Here is a 7,371-nt window from a genome sequence, read left to right on the forward strand (position 1 = left end):
CTACACCACTGCAAGCTCAAATCACACATAATTACACATATGCGTATGGCACACTAGCATTTGCAAAGAGTATTTTATTACCTCATGTATAATCTTAAAATAGTGTCACTGAATGTGAACGGAATGCACAATGTTATAAAGAGGAAGAAGATCTTATTAGAAATGAAAAAAGAGAAGGCAGATATAATTTATTTACAAGAAACGCATTTGGAGAAAGAAGAACATGAGAAATTAAAGAAAATAACAAATAGTAAAATATATTATAGTTCATATAACACAAAGCAAAGGGGAGTAATAATAATAATTAAAAATCACATTGCTTTTGAAATGGAAGAAGTTTTTACAGACAAAGATGGACGATATGTTCTTGTAGTAGGTAAAATAGAAGGGATACAATTTTCTTTTTTAAACATATACTATCCACCAGACGCTGGTATAGAATTTATGACTAAGTTAATAGATGTATTAGTGACAAAAGCAAAAGGAATAGCTGTACTAGCTGGGGATCTAAATCTTGTCATGAATGCAAAAATAGATTCAACAAGTACGAGACTGCATAAATCTGAAAAGAATGCTGACTTATTAAGGAAGGCATGCCAAGAATTTGGACTGGTAGACATATGGAGAGCACTCCACCCAAGTAAAAAAGAATACACTTGCTACTCAGGAAGACATTCTGTGTATAATAGGTTAGATTATTTTTTCATGTATAGAAACAATTTCACACTAGTTAATTCATGTCAAATTAGCTCTATAAATATTTCTGATCACGCTGCCATCTCTCTGTCTCTAAAACTTAATTGTAAAAAAGGTAAATCCCTGTGGACATTTAACAATTCTCTTTTAGAGGAAATAACCTTCGTAGAAAAAATAAAAAAGGAACTAAAATTATATATAGAAATAAATGACACGCCAGATATAGATCCCATCACACTATGGGAAGCAGTAAAGGCTGTATTAAGAGGTATAATAATATCCTACTCCTCCGCAAGGAAAAGATCTAAAGAAACATTAGAAAAACAACTACTTTATGAAATAAAATGTTTAGAACAACAGCATAGTGCAACAAACAATAAAAAGGTTAAGATTGAGTTAGAAGAAAAACGAAAAAAAATAGATAAATTACGCATGGTGGAAATTGAGAAACTAATGACATTTACACAACAGGAGCGGTATGATGGTGGACCAAAGGCGTTAAAGATACTGGCGTATAAATTAAAGAAACAGCAAGAGAAGACACACATAACACAACTAAATACCTGTCAAAATAAAGTTATAATGGACAAAGATGAGATTGCAGAAGAATTTGCTAAATATTATGAAGATCTCTATAGAACAGAATTAAAAGATGATAAAGAACTAATTCAGAATTATCTTAAAAAACTTGAAATACCAAAAGCAACACAAGACAATAATATTGAATTAACAAAGCCTATTACACTTGAAGAAGTAAATGAGGAAATACAAGGTCTAAAACAAGGAAAAGCACCAGGAGATGATGGCTTTCCAAATGAATTTTATAAAGCATTTAAAGATCAGCTTGGTAGCTTATTGGTAAAAGCCTACAACCATGCACTGGGCACAGGTAGATGGGCTCCAACATGGACTTCATCCATTATCACTTTGATTCATAAAGAAGGAAAAGACCCAAAAAATTGTTCATCCTACAGACCAATATCTCTATTAAATACTGATCATAAAATAATAACATCAATCCTTGCCAAAAGGCTAAAATACATTATTCCTAATTTGATAAATACCGATCAATGTGGCTTCATCTCAGGACGTCTCCTGGGTGATAATATACGACGAACATTAAACATAATTGATTACTCAAAAAAGAATGACGAAAATCTAATTTTATTGACTTTGGATGCAGAAAAAGCGTTTGATTTAGTTTCATGGCCTTTCATGTTTGAAGTAATGTTAAGTTTTGGTTTTGATGAAAAATTCTGTACATGGATTAAAGCAATATATGCAAACCCGGTATCAGTTGTAAAGACAAACGGTACACTATCAAGACGGTTTTTAATTCAAAGGGGAACAAGACAAGGGGACCCCCTCTCTCCACTTCTTTTTACCTTTTACATTGAAATTCTTGCAATAGCTATTAGACAAAATAAAAATATTAAAGGAATTACAATAGGACAGGAAACACACAAGCTAGCACTATTTGCTGATGATATAATACTTTACTTGACAGCCCCAAAACAATCATTGCATCAACTGATGGGAGAAATAGAAAATTATAGTACAATTTCAGGATATAAAATTAATAAAAGTAAATGTGAAGCCTTAACAATTGGCAGGGAAATGGACCACGATCTAAAGCAACATTATAATATTAGATGGGACTCACAGATAATAAAGTACTTAGGGATCTATATTAGCCCGGACTTGAGTGACTTGTATAACAACAATTATAATACTTTAGAATTAAAGATTAATCAGGATCTCAATAGGTGGAAATTAATCCCTGATGGAATTTATAGTAGGGTAGAGACAATTAAAATGATGGTACTCCCACAGATTCTCTTTTTGTTTCAAGCACTTCCAGTCTCACTACCTCCAACTTTTTTCAGAACTTGGAATAAAAAATTTGCAGACTTTATTTGGAATGGCAAAAAACATAGAATCAAATATGAGACATTAACTCAACCAAAGGAAGAGGGAGGTTTAGGGGCCCCACAAATACAAAAATACTATTTCGCAGCACAAATTTTAACAATAATGAATTGGATGGGAGAGGAATCACAAATAAAATGGATCAATATTGAAAGAGAATTGTCGAATGGACTACTTGGCTCTTTACCTTTCCTTAAAAAAGTGACACAAAAGCAACATCTACAAACATCCTGCATTGGAAATACATTAAAGATCTGGCGACAGTTATGTTCTCATTTAAAAATCAATACTGAAAGCGTACGGCTAAGACAAATGAGATACGACCCAGATTTTAGAACACAAAAAGATGACAACATTTTGGACACTTGGGCAAGTACAGGACTGACCATATTTGCACAAGTTTTTGAAAAAAATATAGTAGTTTCATTTCAAACCCTTGCAGAGAGATACAGTCTACCACAAAAACATTTCTTCAAGTATTTACAGGTCAGGAGCTATATACAACAAAAGGCGGAAAAGGCAACTAATGAAGTTTTAATTTTTTTGTTAGAAAATAGAAACAAAAGTAGAAGGGGAGGTGCTCTAGCAAAGGCCTATAAACTAATACAAAGGATGACAAAAACAAAGTGCAAGGCAAAAGAAAAATGGGAGAATGAATTACTAATTACTATTACAGATAGTGCCTGGAGTGAATTATGGAAAGAGACTTTCAAAACAACCCAGTCCAAATGCTGGAAAGAGTTTGGCTGGAAGGTCAATCAAAGATTTTTTATGGTACCTAAACAATGTGCCCATATCTCAGGAGCTGACAAAAAATGTTGGCGAGGATGTGGAGAAGAAGGGTCACATACACACATATTCTATACATGTTCTAAAATAAAACCATTTTGGGAGGAGGTAAAGCGAGCTGTCACATACATTTTTGATCTTAAACAACCTCTAACACCAGTAAATGTATTGGGAATTGACCTACCGAACAGCATAAAAAGAACGCACCGTAATTTTTTTCATATTCTAAGACTCACTGCACTAAAGCAAATTACAAAACTATGGAAACAAAGCAAACAACCAGATGTCCAGCTATGGTATAATACAATAGAAAATGTTTTGGAAATGGAAAAAAATATATTATTTTCTAGAAAGTGCTCACACAAATGGGAAGAAATGTACCCAGAAAATCTTTGCAATAATATGTGTCTTTACTTTGAAAATAGAACAACAACATAAGCTTCCAAATCTTTCACAGCTTTTGCATGCCCTCACACACCCACCCTCTACACCAGCACATACATCCAATACAACACCTACTTCACACACACATACACCTACAGGTGAGCTATAGAATGTCTCTTTCTCTCTTTCTCTCTCTCTCTCTCTCTCTCTCTCTCTCTCTCTCTCTCTCTCTCTCTCTCTCTCTCTCTCTCTCTCTCTTTTTCTCTCTATCATTGTCTCGTAAGGTTTCAGTTGAAGTGCTTTTTTTAAATTATTTTTTATTTTATTTATTCTCTGTCTTTGTTGGTTTGTTTGTTTTTGTCTATATGTTTGTCTGCGTCAACTGTCTATTGTCATTTACGTATTTGGGGAAAAAAAAAAAAAAAAAAAAAGTTTATCTGGTAGTAGGCTGAAAAGTCATTGAATTATATTAAAAAAAAATTTAAGAAGAAACAAGAAGAGAGAAGGGGAAAAAAAGGATGGTGATGATGATCATGACGATGATGATGATGATGATGATGAATGTGTTATATTGAAATGAACTGTAAGCCTTGTGAACAATCCTACCAATAAACAAAGTAACAAAAAAAAAAACAAGGTTTTCAATAGAATTGTATTATAACCGACACTAATATGTATCTTTTAAGAAATGAAAGTCTAAATAGCCGGGGATCCTTTTAAGCAGTGGATCCGGTATCCGGCATGTTACCTAAAAATCAGGGTCTGGTGCATGTCTAGCCTTGGCTTTTCAGTCTTTCACAACCCCAATCACTGCATGGAGTGAAATCCCTTCGGAAGCGGCTATTGCAGGCAGTGTGGCAATAAGCCAATGAGTCTAAAAAATAGTTTGCGCCAACGTAATAAAAAGGGCCCACGTGTGCGAGTAGACTATATGTTTCAACCCTTTTGTAGGATCCGGTATCCGGTTCCGGATCCGGCAGGATCTTAAGCAGTGGATCTGGTATCCGGCAGGATCCTAAAAATCAGGATCCGGTGCATCTCTAGTTTTTTCCACAACGGCGAATACTGCTATTGTGCAGTACTTACTGTTTATGCTCAATATGTGACTCAAAGTAATATTTTCACAGTAGTTGTCTGTTTTTTCGAAAAACAGTAGAATGCTGTTGCAGAATTGCCGTAAATAAACAGCTATTTGTTACAGTGTACTTATATCATTCACAAGATCATCTGATATAAAACTACTGAATAAATGTACAACTTTCGCTAATTATGTGAAAATATTCTTGATGATGATCTTGATTATTTGGAATAGAAACAGAAATCCCTGGTCATAGGATATGCAAGACATGCTTCTCATAGGACATTCAAATAGTCGACCACTCAAATATCCAACCTATTCAGACTCACACACACACGTGACAATACTTTATAGAGATGTCCCTGCATGTTATTCAGAAACCCTTTTGACAGGTAACACACGTGACAAAAACGAGAGGTGAGTAGCACAGGTGTCAATAATGCCTTGCTTCAGTTTAACATCTCCTCTGGTTACCACAGCGACAAACTGTCACATTCCGTTATTTCATAAACCTATCAAAACCCCTCAACATGGATTAACTGGTATCCAACATTAACACGGAAGGCGGCAGGTATCTGTGTGTTTGTTAAATTCCGTCACACACACTTTTCACTGAAAAAATATCTAATGCCAGATGCCAATTCACGTCTTGGGAGAGTCACAACTACTTGTCCTGGCAAGTTTGAATCTGGAAGGCTCTGTCATAATACATCATACGCCCGGCCGCCGTGACGAGAAGTGAGATCCATCATTTCACGCTCCTCTCTCCTGGTGGAGTCTTCTTCTAATAAGGAGGGGGATGGCTCCCTCCATGCCTTTGATCTGTCCCTGTATCACACTGAAAGTCATTTATTTCACTTCTCATTATGGTGCTTTGCTTTTCTCTGTTGGCGCCTTCAAAGAAAAAGCTCTCAAACTTTCATTCTGTCAAAAAAAAGAGAAAAGGTCACCTGTGGATCACCTCTTTTAATACCTGTCCAATCACAAGACAGGAATACAAATCCCTTGCCATTTTTAATACAACATTTTCTGTCATTTGTCTCTCTTATGTCTGGCTGTTGAGAGGTATCTGGCAACACAGATTTAGATTAGATTACATTATACTTCAAGCATGAAAATTGCCCTTGGTCTCACAGGGTAAAAAGCAGGATATAAACACAGATAGACACAAATAGACAGAAAACACACATACAAATGCTGCATCCACCCCCCCTTCAACCACCCCTCCCAGCACACACATCATATGCAAGTCAGGCATTAGTTCAAAATATCTAGCTTTTCCATAGCTTATTGACTATGGAAATTGCATTTGGAATAAAAGCATTTGGATAGACACATAAAAAATACATCAGTCTGTTGATTGCACAGGCAGCAGGGAAAATATGAGCTTGTAAAAAAGCATGTGCCAATAAAAGCAAGAAAAAATCCCTCACTTATTTATCTCCTGCCACAAAACTGGACAGCCAGGCACAATTCACCTGCCTCTCATCCATCACTTAAAAGCAATAACGGCACAGAGGAAAGGTCTGGACAGAGAGATGGGGATGGGGTATAGGGGAGAGGAGGGGAGGGCAGGGAGTCTATACAGAGAGGTCTGGTGGTGTGTAGTGGAGGGCAGGGGAGGGAGTCTGTGCCGCTGCTGTCGATGCTGCTGCCGATGATTTGGGAGAGAAGAGGGCAGGGAAGCCTGTGTAGAGAGGTCTGGTGGGGTGGGGTGGTGTCGTTGCTTTGGGTCAGTTAGACATAGACGAGCACCGTATGCAGCGCTGTCTGTGCTTTGGGCCATGGCACTACAATGGCAGTGCCACTCTGACCCCTGCCTACCTGGTGGCAGCATATCCTTTAGTGCCACTCTCACCCCTGCCAGCATATCAGCTGCAGTGTGGTGCTTTGGGCCTGGTGGCAGCATATCCTTTTCCTTGGAGCTCGGTCAGAGCAGCACGGCCACTGACTTCAGTGATAAACTCAACAGGCACTGAAATGGCTATAGCGTAAAGGCCATGATACACGGGGCAACTTTTAGGGCAATGTTGCTGAGCGTTTCCCATTGATATTCAGCAACATTGCTGGTTTCTGAACGTCTTTGATCGCCTCTGGCAACTTTTTTTTTGGCAATAGATATTCTATCTAATTAGCTGTTGCCCATTTTTGGTTGCCCTAAAAAGTTGTCCTGTGTCTCATCTGGTTGCCCGTTGCCGGCAACACTGCTTGGCAACATTGCCCAAAAAGTTGCCCTGTGTATCATGGCCTTAAGACTAACCACACGAATAGACCAGACGCGATGCGATTCAAGCGACAGAGAATCGCTTCTGTGCAGCAGCAAGCGATACGAGCGATTGAAGAGACAAGAGTATGTCCGTACAGGCAGAAGGCAAAGCATTCAAACATTCCCATTGGCTGTGGTCACTGACCTCTATACAGTCATTGGCTGTCGCGGCTGGTCACCGAACCACGTCGTAGAAAGTTCAAAGGATTTCAACTTCAAGCTGTCGCTC

This window comes from Engraulis encrasicolus, chromosome 17 (assembly GCF_034702125.1).
Source record: "Engraulis encrasicolus isolate BLACKSEA-1 chromosome 17, IST_EnEncr_1.0, whole genome shotgun sequence".
Taxonomy (NCBI): Eukaryota; Metazoa; Chordata; class Actinopteri; order Clupeiformes; family Engraulidae; genus Engraulis; species Engraulis encrasicolus.